This window comes from Lynx rufus, unplaced genomic scaffold (assembly GCF_022079265.1).
Source record: "Lynx rufus isolate CCGP_SWC_20201006 ecotype Redwood Valley unplaced genomic scaffold, mLynRuf1.p SCAF_30, whole genome shotgun sequence".
NCBI lineage: Eukaryota > Metazoa > Chordata > Mammalia > Carnivora > Felidae > Lynx > Lynx rufus.
This window is the reverse complement of record NW_025814846.1, coordinates 8,090,797-8,105,192: the sequence shown is the minus strand read 5'-3', so window position 1 is coordinate 8,105,192 and position 14,396 is coordinate 8,090,797.

Below are 14,396 nucleotides of genomic sequence, written 5' to 3'. Positions count from 1 at the left end.
GGAGTTATTTCTAACAATTTCCAGATTAAACTGGAAATATTAGATTTATGTCACTGAAAGAGCCCTGTGAAACCCCTTAGAAAAGAATACTCATGTTATGAATCGAGAAACTGAGACACAGAGAGAGGAAAATAAATCAAGTCTAAGGTCCGTGAGTAAGACACAGGTCTGATAATAAAGGGCTCCTTTTGATAAAATTCAGTCATTCCTTGGTCCAGTCCCCTCCCCAAGAATCAGGAAAGAAGAAAGTATGGTTGGAAGAACAAATACTCACTCACTTACCCACCTAAACAATTCAGAAGTAAATCTTCCAGCTCAGAAGGAACACCCTAGCCTGATGTAGGAGGCCCTGAATCAGAAGTAGATAGTAGTAAGATAAAAATTAAAGCAATAATGACAAAAGTGCAAGCTGTAACAGGTAATACTGACTTGGTAGCTTAAAGTCTTCACCCTGTACTAAATGCTTCACACATAATCTCTCATTTCATCCCCATATTCATTCTTCAGGGTAGGCTGGGATATCCCCACTTTATAGATGAAGGAAATGAGTTTTTAAAAGGTTGAGTAACTTGTCAAAGGGAACATAGCTGAAGTTTGGATATGGTTTGGAACATAGGTCTAACTGAACCCAAGGTCCAGGAGCTTAATTATCACTGTCTCCTTCATGAGGGCTCAAATGCCACCTCCATTTGAGAGCTACCTGATCCTTCAAATGAAGAACTTATTTCTTCCTCTACTGAATCCCCCTGCTTGTATTCACATTATTTGTGCTTATGTATTATTTCTCTCATATGCTGTAAGATTCTTGAGAATATGAACTGTGCCTCTGTGTATGTGATCAGCACCTAGCCCAGTGCCCAACACATAGGAAGTACTTGCACTTGGTAAATACTTGTTGATGACCAATTGACTAAAATATATTGCTGAAGATGTTCAGGTTTGCAGAACAGCTATAAGAAAATTGCAAGTTGAACTCATACCCCTCTCTACAAGTTTGGAGCTCTACCTGAAGGCAGATACCTGACATCAATCCCCAATGGTGAGACAACCCCCCTTCCCTCCTCTGTTTCCATGGAAATACCCACCATGTCCCCACCTTCTCCTGGCTGAAAAATGATGTCATAGAGTGGCTGTATGGCTTACAGAATCATAAAGTCTGCCCTAATTCTAAACCGGAGGCTCTGAGTCACCAAACTCTCCTAGACCTCAATGGCAGGTGCTGGTGACAGAGGTTGATTATCCCATTTGTCATGTCAGCCAAGTCATTGTGGACCAGAGCTTAAAATCTCCATATAAAAATGAAATATTGCCCCTTCACATTTTACAGACAGGGGAACTAAATCCCAGAGAAGGGAAAGGACTTTCCCAGTGTCTCAAGTTCATTAAATGGCCAAGGCAAGGCTGCATTCATAGGCACTTTGTCACTCAACATGGGGCTGTTTCCACCACAAAACTCTGCCTCTTTAATCAAAGAGGCTTCCATTGATTTTTATCCTAGATAGAAATTTTTATTACAGTGCTCCTTGAAGAAGATTTTTTAAATGGTACGATAATTCCATTTTCTAGAGTGGGAAAATTGAGACCTGAAGAGTGAGCTCCCTTATGTAAACTCATGTTTGGTTAAAAGGGAATTATTCTATAAGGGGGAGAAGGGAAGAAAGGATTCTAAATAAACCTGCCACTTCTCCATGGTTTTTATTGGTCCTCTCCAACATTAATTGAAGATGGTAGAGGGTCACAACCCCCTAAAATATCTAACAAAACACACCTCCAGGTTGTACAAACCTCCCAAGATAACTGCTGCTACCACACCTTATGTTCCCGATCAATGCTTTTGGGATATAGGGCATACCTCCAGCTCTGTCGCCAAGGGACCTTCATAAGGATATGGAAATAACATTCTTTTTTACTCACCAGAAAAACATTGAGAACCTATATTGATATTAAGATCTAGATACTGACTCCAGGGAGAATTCATATTAAACCATGTGCCATTGAACAATATATTTATCCTTTCTAATCCTCAGTTTCTTCAGCTATCTCTTGAAAGTCTTCTCAATCACCCATTTACCTGTCTTGTAATCCTTCAACTGTCTATCTATCCAGCCATATATCCATATGTCCATCTGTCTGCCCATCTACTGCTTACCCATTATAGGTTAAGATGTTACGAAATATCTCTGGAGCCAAAATTCCTGGGTTTCAATACTAACTTCCTTATTTTCTGTATGTGTAGTGTTAGGCATGTTACTTAGACTCTCTGTGCCTCAGCTTTCTTATCTGGAAATTGGAGATGATAATAGTATCTAACTCATATGCCTGATATGAAAATTAAATGAATTGGTCTATGTAAAGAATTTTCAATGGTGTCTGGCCCATAATAAGCACTTGAAAATAAGCTTTGGCTTTTATAGTTGCATACCCACTAGCTTCTAGACACTTTGCCAGGCTTTGGGAATGCAAAGTGAATCAGACATGTCCCATGGACTTCCAGAATTCCATGTAAAGGGGAAGGAAGATATGGATATCAATAAATTGCAATTCAGTGTAAAAAGTATCCTAATATAAGGTTTTACAAGTTACAGTAGTAGCAGAATAATTGAGGGACCAAGACTGCTGGGGCTGAAGTTGGGAAATGCCTAAGAGAGACTACACTGGAGCTGGGTATTAAAGAGCAAGGTAAAAGGGGTGGTGTGAGAATACAGTACCTGCAAAAGTAGACAGAGATACCAAAAGGTGTGGTGCATTTAGAGAAGTATAGCTCAGTCATTATTGCTGGTGAGCTAGGCCTAAGCCAGCATGATATATCAGATAAGAAAAGGCCTCATAAGCTCCACTGAGGAGTTTGAGTTTTACTCTGACAGTAGTGGAGAAAGTATGCAAATATATTTCTATCAAGGTAGAACAAAGTCAGATGATTTCTGGGGCGCCTGGGTGGCGCAGTCGGTTAAGCGTCCGACTTCAGCCAGGTCACGATCTCGCGGTCCGTGAGTTCGAGCCCCGCGTCGGGCTCTGGGCTGATGGCTCAGAGCCTGGAGCCTGTTTCCGATTCTGTGTCTCCCTCTCTCTCTGCCCCTCCCCTGTTCATGCTCTGTCTCTCTCTGTCCCAAAAATAAATAAACGTTGAAAAAAAAAAAAAAGTCAGATGATTTCTTGAGAACAGGTGTCCTAGGTATTGAATTTGGTGAATGGAATGGAGGCAGAGGAATAAGAGTTTGAAGAGATGGTGAGGGCCTGTGTGATTATGGAGATGGTAGTTCAAGAAAGTACAGACAGCATCAGAACACTACATTCAGGTGTGCACTTGTGATGAACACTGGGTGTTATATGTAAGTGATGAATCACTAAATGCTACTCTTTAATATTACACCATATGTTAACTATGTTAACTATACACCATATAGTTAACTATGTTAACTAACTGGAACTTAAATAAAGACTTGAAGTTACAAAAAAAAAAAACACAGAAACAAAAAAGAGCGCTGTGTTTAAGTAACACTTTGTACCAGAATATAAACACATTAAACAATTCCAAGCAAATCTGGCCTGAAGTGGGCATTAAGATCCTAAGGGATCTCTGAATAAGCTCCACCAAACCCAAAAGTTCAAAATCCCTAAGCTTGAGCATAAGAGCTAATGAAAGGTGACCTTTCAGCCCAAGCTTCTATTCTTAGACTTATTTATTAGAAGCAACACTTCACAGAAGACTATGCACGTGACTTCCTTCTGCACTTCATTTAGATCTCTCTGTACACATCACCTACTCAGAGAGAACTTTCTTGACCACCTGTCTAAAATACTAAGGTTTTATCTATGAGTTATCACTCACTGCTCAGATCATACTGGGCCACATTATGGGCAGAAAGAAATGACACAGCCCCTTGCCCTCAGTGTTCCTACAGTTTGCTCTCTCTTTCTCTGACTCTCTCTCTCTCACACACACACATACATCAAGCAAAATAAGACAGCAGCTTATTAGTACTAAATGATATGGTCCAGCCTAAAAGTGTTATAGTAGTTGACAGAATAAACAAAGAAAGGGTCTCAGAGGTGGAGCTAGTTAGATTTCTTCAAATAGAAAGTGGAATATGATAGATGCACTGAAAGATGAGCAGGAATTTAGGTTTAGGTGGAGGAGACTGTACTAGAATCTGAGCAAAGACTTTGGACCCTGGAATTATTTAGTCTTGGGTTAAAAACTGGACTCTTATTTTTACTACCTATATGTACTTTGGGAACTTGCTTTGCCTCCCTAAGCCTTTACTTTCATACATAAAATGGAGAAACTAATAATATCTACTTCATAATGTGGTTGTGAGTTTAAGGACATGGTAAAGCAGTCAGAAAATCTTACCTATTGTTGCTCTGATCTTCCACACTTTCTAACATTGTTTTACTGTGACGATTTCACTTATCATGACAGCCCCACTCCAGCCACCCTAGGGTCTCAAAGACGCATTTCCACTGTGTAACCCCACACAGGTCTGTCTTCTTGGGAAAATCCCTTGGGTTATCAGTGCTCTTTCTGTTCTCCCCTCTTTTTTAAATCTGGCCTGGCCTGTGTCCCTTTTACACATGGCTCTATTACCTAGCTCTTTGATCTGATGAATTAATTTCTAGTGAGAGGTCAATAATATTTTTTAGCTTCCCATCAAGTTTATTTATTTTTTAAATATAATTTATTGTTAAATTGGCTAACATACAGTGTTCACAGTGTGATCTTGGTTTTTGAGGTAGATTCTCATGATTTGTTGCTTACATACAACACCCAGTGCTCACCCAACAAGTGTCCTCCTCAATGCTTATCACCCACTTTCCCCTCTCCCTTTCCCCCTCATCCACCATCAGTTCTCTGTATTTAAGAGTCTCTTATGGTTTGCCTACCTCCCTGTTTCTATTTTGTCCCCTTCCCTCCCCCCATGATCTTTTGTTAAGTTTCTCAAGATCCACATATGAGTGAAAACATATGATATCTGTCCTTCTCTGACTGACTTATTTCACTTAGCATAATACCCTATAGTTCCATCCACGTTGCTGCAAATGGCATGTCTTCATTATTTCTCATTGCCAAGTAGTATTGCATTTTATATATAAACCACATATTCTTTATCCATTCATCAGTTGATGGACATTTGGGCTCTTTCCATAATTTGGCTATTGTTGAAAGTGCTGCTATAAACATTAGGGTACATGTGCCCCTATGAATCAGCACTCCTGTATCACTTGGATAAATTTCCAGTAGTGCTATTGCTGGGTCATAGGGTAGTTTTATCTTTAATTTTTTTAGGAACCTCCACACTGTTTTCCAGAGCAGTTGCACCAGTTTGCACCAACAGTGCAAGAGGGTTCCTGTTTCTCCACATCCTCACCAGCATCTGTAGTTTTCTGAGTTGTTCATTTTAGCCACTCTGATCAGTGTGAAGTGGTATCTCAGTGTGATTTTGACTTATATTTCACTGATGATGAATGATTTTGAGCATCTTTGCATTGTGTCTGTTGGGCATCCGGATGTCTTTAGAAAAGTGTCTATTCATGTCTTCTGCCCATTTCTTCACTGGATTCTTCGTTTTTTGGCTATTGAGTTTGGTAAGTTCTTTATAGATTTTAGATACTAACCTTTTATACAATATGTCATTTGCAAATATCTTTTTCTCATTCTGTTGGTCACCTTTTAGCTCTGTTGATTGTTTCCTTTGCAGTTCAGAAGCTTTCATCTTGATGAGGTCCCAATAGTTCATTTTTGCTTTTAATTCTCTTGCCTTTAGAGATGTGTCGAGCAAGAAATTGCTGTGGCTGAGGTCAAACAGGTTGTTGCCTGATTTCTCCTCTAGGGTTTTGATGGTTTCCTGTCTCACATTTTAGGTTTTTCATCCATTTTGAGTTTATTTTTGTGTATGGTGTAAGAAAGAAGTCCAGTTTCATTCTTCTGCATGTTGCTGTCCAGTTCTTCCAACACCATTTGTTAAAGAGACTCTTTTTCCCATTGGATACTCTTTCTTGCTTAATCAAAATTAGTTGGCCCTACATTTTTGAGTCCAATTCTGGGGTCTCTATTATATTCCATTCATCTATGTGTCTGCTTTTGTGCCAATACCATACTCTTTTGATGACTACAGCTTTGTAGTAGAGGCTAATGTCTGGGATTGTGATGCCTCCCACTTGAGTTTTCTTTTTCCATATTACTTTGGCTATTCAGGGTCTTTTGTGGTTCCACATAAATTTTAGGATTGTTTGTTCTAGCTTTGAGAAAAATGCCAGTGCAATTTTAATTGGGATTGCATTGAATGTGTAGATTGCTTTGAGTAGTACTGAAATTTTAACAATATTTATTCTTCCAATCCATGAGCAAGGAATGTTTTTCCATTTCTTTGTGTCTTCTTCAATTTCCTTCATAAGTTTTCTATAGTTTTCAGTATACAGATCTTTTACACCTTTGGTTAGGTTTATTCCTAGGTATTTTATGGCTCTTGGTACAGTTTTAAGTGGGGTCGGTTTCTTGATTTATCTTTCTGTTGCTTCATTCTTGGTGTATAGAAATGCAACCGATTTCTCTACATTGATTTTGTACCCTGTGACTTTGCTGAATTCACGTATCAGTTCTAGCAGTCTTTTGGTGGAGTCTTTTGGGGTTTCCATGTACAGTATCATGTCGTCTGCGAAAATTGAAAGTTTGACTTCTTCTTTGCCAATTTGGATGCCTTTTATTTCATTTTGTTTTCTGATTGTTGATGCTAGAGATCAATAATTGATAAAGACCTCTTCCCAAGTTTTTTTTTTAATATGACTCCTAGACACATAATACTGATCCCCAGAGGCATGTAGAGAAACCTGAGATTTTCCAGAGAGGCTACATATTTAAACATTGGGGGCATGCCCCTGCTCAGTTCCTAGGGACCTATAATGGCATTCCATTCCAATAACTTTTCTGAAAGAAACCCCCTCCAACTGCTCTTTTCAGGCTATAACCTACTTGCCTCTATTTTCTCCTTTTATCTGTTCTGATTTGGTAACCCAGCTTGGAATAGTTTACTTTAGTACTTCTGATTGTAAACCCCATAAGCCACTGTTGTTCAGAAACCCTAAACTCCCTAGTCCAGCACCAATATCAGGCCTATATTCCTCCTTGGCCTAGGCTGAGCAGAGGAGACACCATAACCTCCAGGCAGACCAGAGTTCTGTCTTGTGATCTCCCACTCAGCTTTATTAATTATTCCTTTAAGGCAGATGCAGCAAGCAAACTGTACCATGCTACAGAACTCTCTGACGAAATTGTTCTTGCCCAACCCTGCACCTAAGTAGAGGGTAGTGACAACATTAGAAAGTACTAAAGATAAAAGGTAGCACAGGATATGGTACCTGAAAATGTATCTGGAGTAAATTTTATACGATTAGCGTGGCTTCACCCTATAGCCATTATGAACCAAAATCAGAGGGTATTGGGTTTCTGTTCATGCTAGGAGTTGGCATTTTCCAGGAATTTTTTTTTCCTTTTGGATGATAATCATGACCTACCTATGTGACCCTCAAACAGATGACACACTCATAACAGCCATATAAACAACAATAATAAAAATAAATAAAACTCACTTACATGGAATTTATTCTGTGTGGGCACTATACTAAGTACTTAATTATTCCTTTGATATTCACAATTACCCTAGGAAGTAGGCGCTTTTATCATCATTATCTCCCTTGTACAGTCGAGCAAACAGACACAATGAGGTTAAGTTACTTAATCAAGTTCACATACCTAGCAAGCTGTAGAGTTGGGACTAAAAATCAAGCAGTGTAATTTGCTTAGCCATGGTCATAATCTCCTAACCTACATAGCCTCTCAACTCTGTCCTCACATGTCCATGAAAGACTCATTAACTAAGAGCCAACATAAATGGACTTACAGAATGAATTGACCAAAGGTTTGTTGAGAGAGGAACTCTCAAGGCTAAATTACAAGTAAACTAGTATTTAACTTAACATAAAACACTGTATGAGTTTTGGTAGTGAGTGTCTAGGAATTTGTCCATTTCTTCCAGGTTGTCCAGTTTGTTGGCATATAATTTTTCATAGTATTCTCTTATAATTTTTTGTATTTCTGTGGTGTGGTTGTGATCTCTCCTCTTTCATTTGTGGTTTTATTTATTTGGGTCCTCTCTCTTTTCTTTTTCAGAAGCCTGGCTAGGCTTTAATCAACTTTGTTTATTCTTTCAAAAACAAATCTATTAGTTTCATTGATCTGTTCTAATGTGTTTTTTTGGGGGGGGGTTCTATATCATTTTTTTCTGCTCTAATCTTTATTATTTCCCTTCTGCTGGCTTTGGGCTTTATTTTCTGCTCCTTTTCTAGCTCCTTTAGGTGTAAGGTTAGGTTATGTATTTGGGATCACTCTTGCTTCTTGAGACAGGCCTGTTTTGCAATGTATTTTCCTCATAGGACTGTCTTTGCTGTATCCCAAAGGGTGCGGACTGTCGTGTTTTTATTTTCATTGGTTTCCATGTATTTTTAATATCTTCTTTAATTTCCTGGTTAACCCATTCTTTCTTTAGTAGGATGTTCTTTTGCCCTCATGTATTTGAGGTCTTTTCAAATTTTTTCATTTAGTTAATTTCAAGTTTCATAGCATCATAATCAGAAAATATGCATGGTATGCTCTCAATCTTTTTCTACCTGTTCAGAGCTGATATGTGAAACAATTTGTGGTCTATTCTGAAGAATGTTCCATGTGCACTCGAGAAGAATGTGTATTGGGCTGCTTTCAGATAAAGTGCTCTAAATATATGTGTTAGGTCCATTTAGTCCAGTGTGTCATTCATAGCCATTGTTTCCTTGTTGATTTTCTGCTTAGATGATCTGTCCATACCTGTAAGTGGAGTATTAGAGTCCCCTACTATTATTGTATTATTATCAATTAGTTGCTTTTTGCTTTTTTTTATTAATTGAATTATATATTTGGTTTGTTTCAAGTTGGGGCTATAAATATTTACAATTTTTAGCTCTTCTGGATATACCCCTTAATTATGGTACAATTCCTTTCTTCATCTCTTGTTACAGTCTTTGTTTTAAAATCTAGTTTGGATGATATAAGTATGGGCACTCTGGCTTTTTTTCTTTTGATGTCCATTAGCATAATAGATGGGACTTCATCTCCTCACTTTTAATCTACAGGTGGCCTCAGGTCTGAAATGAATCTCTTGTAGGAAGCATAAATGGATATCATTTTTTTAATCTCAAACTGGAATAAACAGAAAATTTGTACAGACCTATAACCAACAAAGAAATTGAATTGGTTATAAAAAATCTCCCAAATAATGAGTCCTAGGCCAGATGGCTTCCCAAGGGAAATCTACCAGGTATTTAAAGAAGACATTAATACCTATTCTTCTCAAAATGTTCCAAAAAATATAAATGGAAAGAAAACTTCCAAACTCATTCTATGAAGCCAGCATTACCATTATTCCAAACCCAGACAAAGACCTCACTAAAAAGGACAATTACAGATCAATATCCCTGATGAAACTGGATGCAAAAATTCTCAAGAAGATACTAGCAGCTCGAATTCAACAGTGCATTGAAGGAATTATTCACCATGATCAATTGGGATATATTCCTGGGTTGCAAGCCTGGTTCAAAATTCTCAAATCAAACAATGTGATACACCACATTAATAAAAAAAAAAGGATAAGACCTATACGATCCTCTCAATAGATGCAGAAATAGCATTTGACAAAGTACAGAATCTTTTCTTGATAAAAACCTTGAAAAAAGTAGGGATAGATGAAACATTCCCTAACATTATAAAAGTCATATGTTAAAGGCCCACAGATAATATCCACAATTAGGGAAAACTGAGAGCTTTCCCCATAAGATCAGGAACATGACAGGGATGTCCACTCTCACCACTGTTGTTCAACATAGTATTGGAAGTCCTATCCACATCAACCAGAAAACAAATAGAAATAAAAGGCATCCAAATTGGCAAGAATGAAGTCAAACTTGCCCTCTTCACAGATGACATGATACTCTACATGGAAAACCATAAATATCCATCAGAAAAATGTTGAGAGCTGATACATGAATTCAGCAAAGTTGCAGGATATATAAAATCGGGTGCATTTCTATACATCAATAATGAAGCAGCAGAAAGTGATATCAAGGAATCCGTCCCATTTACAATTGCACCAAAACCCATAAGATACCTAGGAATAAACCTAACCAAAGAGGTAAAAGATATGTATGCTGAAAACTATAGAAAGTTTATTAAAGAAATTTTTAAAAGACACAAATAAATTGAAAAATATTCCATGCTCATGGATTGGAAGAACAAATATTGTCAAAATGTCGATACTTCCCAAAGCAATCTACATATTTCATGTAATCCTTATCAAAATACCACCAGCATTTTTTACAGACTGAGAACAAACAATCCTAAAATCTGTATGGAACCAGAAAAGACCCTGAATAGCAAAAGTAATGTTGAAAAAGAAAACCAAAGCTAGAGGCATTACAATTCTAGACTTTAAGCTGTATTACAAAGCTGTAGTCATCAAGACAGTATGGTAGTGACACAAAAGCAGACACACAGATCAATGAAATAGAACAGAGAGCCCAGAAATGGACCCACAAATATATGGCCAACTAATCTTTCACAAAGCAGGAAAGAGTATCTAATGGAAAAAAGACAGTGTCTTTAGCAAATGGTACTGGGGAAAATGGACAGCGACATGCGGAAGAATCTGGACTACTTTCTTACACCATACATAAAAATAAATTCAAAAGGGATGAACGACCTAAATGTGACACAGGAAACCATCAAAATCCCAGAGGAGAAAACTGGCAGCAACCCCTTTAACCTTGGTCACAGTAACTTCTTACTTGACATGTCTCCAGAATAAAGGAAAGTAAAAGAAAAATTGAACTATTGGGACCTCATGAAGACAAAAAATTTATGCACAGCAAAGGAAACATTCAACAAAACTAAAAGGCAACTGAAACAATGGGAAAAGATGTTTGTGAATGGTATTTCTGATAAAGGGCTAAGGTACCCAAATATTTACCAAACTCAACCCCCAAAAATCAGTAAAAATGAGCAGAAGACATGAATAGACACTCTTCTAAAGAAGACATCCAGATGGCTAACAGAGATGTAAGAAGATATTCCATATCACTCACCATCAGAGAAATACGAATAAAAACCACAATGAGATACTACCTAACACCTGTCAAAATGGCTAAAATTAACAACTCAGGAAACAACAGATGTTGACGAGGATGTGGAGAAAGTGAACACTTTTGCACTGTTGGTAGGAATGCAAACTGGAAAACAGTATGGAGGTTCCTCAAAAAATTAGAAATAGAGCTATCCTATGATCTAGCAATCGCACTACTACGTATTTATCCAAAAGATAAAAAAAATACCGATTCAAAGGGGCACATGCACCCTGAGGTATGTAGCAGCACTATCAACAAGAGCCGCATTGCAAAAAGAGCCTAAGTGTCCATAGACTGATGAATGGATAAAGATGTGGTGTATATATACAATGGAATACTATTGGGTGATGAAAAAGAATGAAATCTTGACATTTGCAACAACATGGATGGAACTAGAAGGTATTGTACTAAGCAAAATAAGTCAATCATAGAAAGACAAATATCATATTTCACTCATGTGTGGAATTGAGAAACACAACAGATTAATATAGGGAAAGCGAAGGAAAAATAAGATGAAAACAGAGAGGGAGGTCAACCATAAAATGCTTTTTTAAAAAAACATTTTTTAATGTGTATTCATTTTTTAAAGACAGAGAGACAGTGCGTGAGTGGGGAAGGGGCAGAGAGAGGGGGAGACACAGAATCGGAAGCAGGCTCCAGGCTCTGAGCTGTCAGCACACAGCCTGATGCAGGGTTTGAACTCACAAACCACGAGATCATGACCTAAGCTGAAGTTGGACGCTTAACCGACGGCCATTCAGACGCCCCCATAAGAGATTCTTAAAGGCAGAGAACAAACTGAGGGTTGCTGGAGGGGAAATGGGTGGGGTATGGGTTAAATAGGTGATGGCCATTAAGGAGGACACTTCTTTGGATGAGCACTGGGTGTTATATGTAAGAGAAGAATCATTGGGCCCTAATCCTGAAGCCATGACAATACTGTATGTTAACTAATTTGAATTTAAATTAAAGATATTTAAAAACCTTCATTTAAAAGAAAGAGAGAGGGGCGCCTGGTTGGCTCAGTCAGTTGGGCATCCGACTTCAGCTCAGGTCATGATCTCACGGTCTGTGGGTTCGAGCCCCGTGTCAGGCCCTGTGCTGACAGCTTGGAGTCTGGAGCCTGCTTCCGATTCTGTGTCTCCCCCCTGTTTCTGCCCCTCCCCGCTTGTGCTGTCTCTCTCTGTCTCAAAAATAAATTTAAAAATTAAAAAAACATGTTTTAAAAAGAGAGAGAAAACACTGTAGTGTCCCAGAATATTCATATCCACCAGATCTACACCCATTTGCACATAATGTACTAAAGAGTCCTTATCCATTAAGTCAGGCCCACACTATGCTAGTAGATAATTTATGCTGTCACACGTTCTTAAATCAAAGAGCATTTATTTCTCCCAAATTCCACAGTGCAGATTAGCTTCACTCCAAATTAACCTTAGTTTTCACAGTATGACATATCTTGGATTTTTAAGATCCCTTTACTCAATAAGTTTATTATACATGTACCATGAGCCAGACACTGCATGTAGTACTGGGCCAGAGATCAGTGCAATAGCCCCAACCCCAGGAGTTAATGGTGTGTCCACACCTCATGCTGAGCACCATGGGTCCTAGGAGAGGCAAAATTTGAAAACCCCAGGAAGGGGCCCCTGGGTGGCTCAGTCATTTAAGTGCCCAACTCTTGGTTTCAGCTCAAGTGAACCTTAAGGTTTGTGAGTTTAAGTCCCACATCAGACTCTGTGCTGACAGTGTGGATCATTCTTGGGATTCTCTCTCTCTCTCTCTCTCTCTCTCTCTCTCTCTCAAAAGAAATAAACAAACTTGAAGAAAAAAGAATGTTTAAAAAACAAAAAAAAAAAAAGGAAAGAAAGAAAGAAAGAAAAAGGAAACTCCAGGAAGGCAGAGACTTCTGTATCTGCAATGCCTAGAATATGTTGGATGCCCAACAAGTATTTTCTTTCTTTCTCTTTCTTTCTTTCTTTCTTTCTTCTTTCTTCTCTTTATTTTTTTCCTTCCTTTCTTTCCGCATTTATTTATAATTTAAATTTTAATTAGTTGACATACAGTGCAATATTGGTTTTAGTAGAATTCAGTGATTCATCATTTAGGTTCTAGGAGTAGAATTCAGTGATTCATCATTTACATACAACACCCAGTGCTCATCACAAGTGCCCTCCTTAGTATCCATCACCCATGTATCCCATCTCCCACCCACTTCTCTCTGTAAACCCATAGTTTATTCTCTATCATTAAGAGTCTCTTGTGGTTTGTTTCAAACTGTTTTTAATGAATGAGCAAGAGCACGATTCAAATGAAATTTTCAAAGTTGTAGTTTCTGTTTATAGAAAACTTACAGTATAACTAGTCAAATATCACATACAAAAAAGACAATATTTATCACAGTTTATTAATTGACAACCACCGAACTAATGACAAACTAATTGACAAATATAATTCAATTGATTCTAAGCACTTTTATAGCTACCCTTTTTTTGTTATCAGAACAATTATGAGATAGGGAGAGACAGGAATTTTTCTCTCTAGGACATAAGTGGAGAAATTGAGACCTAGAGACATGTAGAGTCCAAGGGATTTCAGATGTCATCTTATGCAACCACTAACACTGCTCCAATGTCCTTCCTCTATCTCCACAACTATTTGCAAATCCTAAATACTGAGGACAAAATTCCTCATTCCACAATGAGGGATCCACAATTAACTCCATAGCATCTCTGACAAGTGATCATTCAGGCTCTGATAGATACATACAGGGTTCTATTCACACCAACTGGACTGCTGATCTTTTACTCAATGCTTGTCTTAGTAGACAAATCCTCATTATATGAGGCTGAAGTTTTCCTTTCTATAAACTTCCCTGAGTTCTGGTTTCTACAAATGAGAGAAAAGTGTCTCTCTGTCTTCCATATGCTAGCCCTTCAAATAAATAAAGGGATGTGTCCAAGGTCACTAGAAGTCCTCCCATTCCCACCACCCATCTTATAACTATGAGACAACAAATATCCTCCCATAGAAATCAGTGATGAGATTCATTCAATAAAATATTTTCTGAGCATTGTGTTAATGAGAGCTCTACCCTCTAAGAGTTGCCAATCTAGTAAGACAAAAAGAAATATAAACTGTTGTAATGTATAGGGTAATTAATGAAGTACCTGAAATGTAATGCAGAAGAA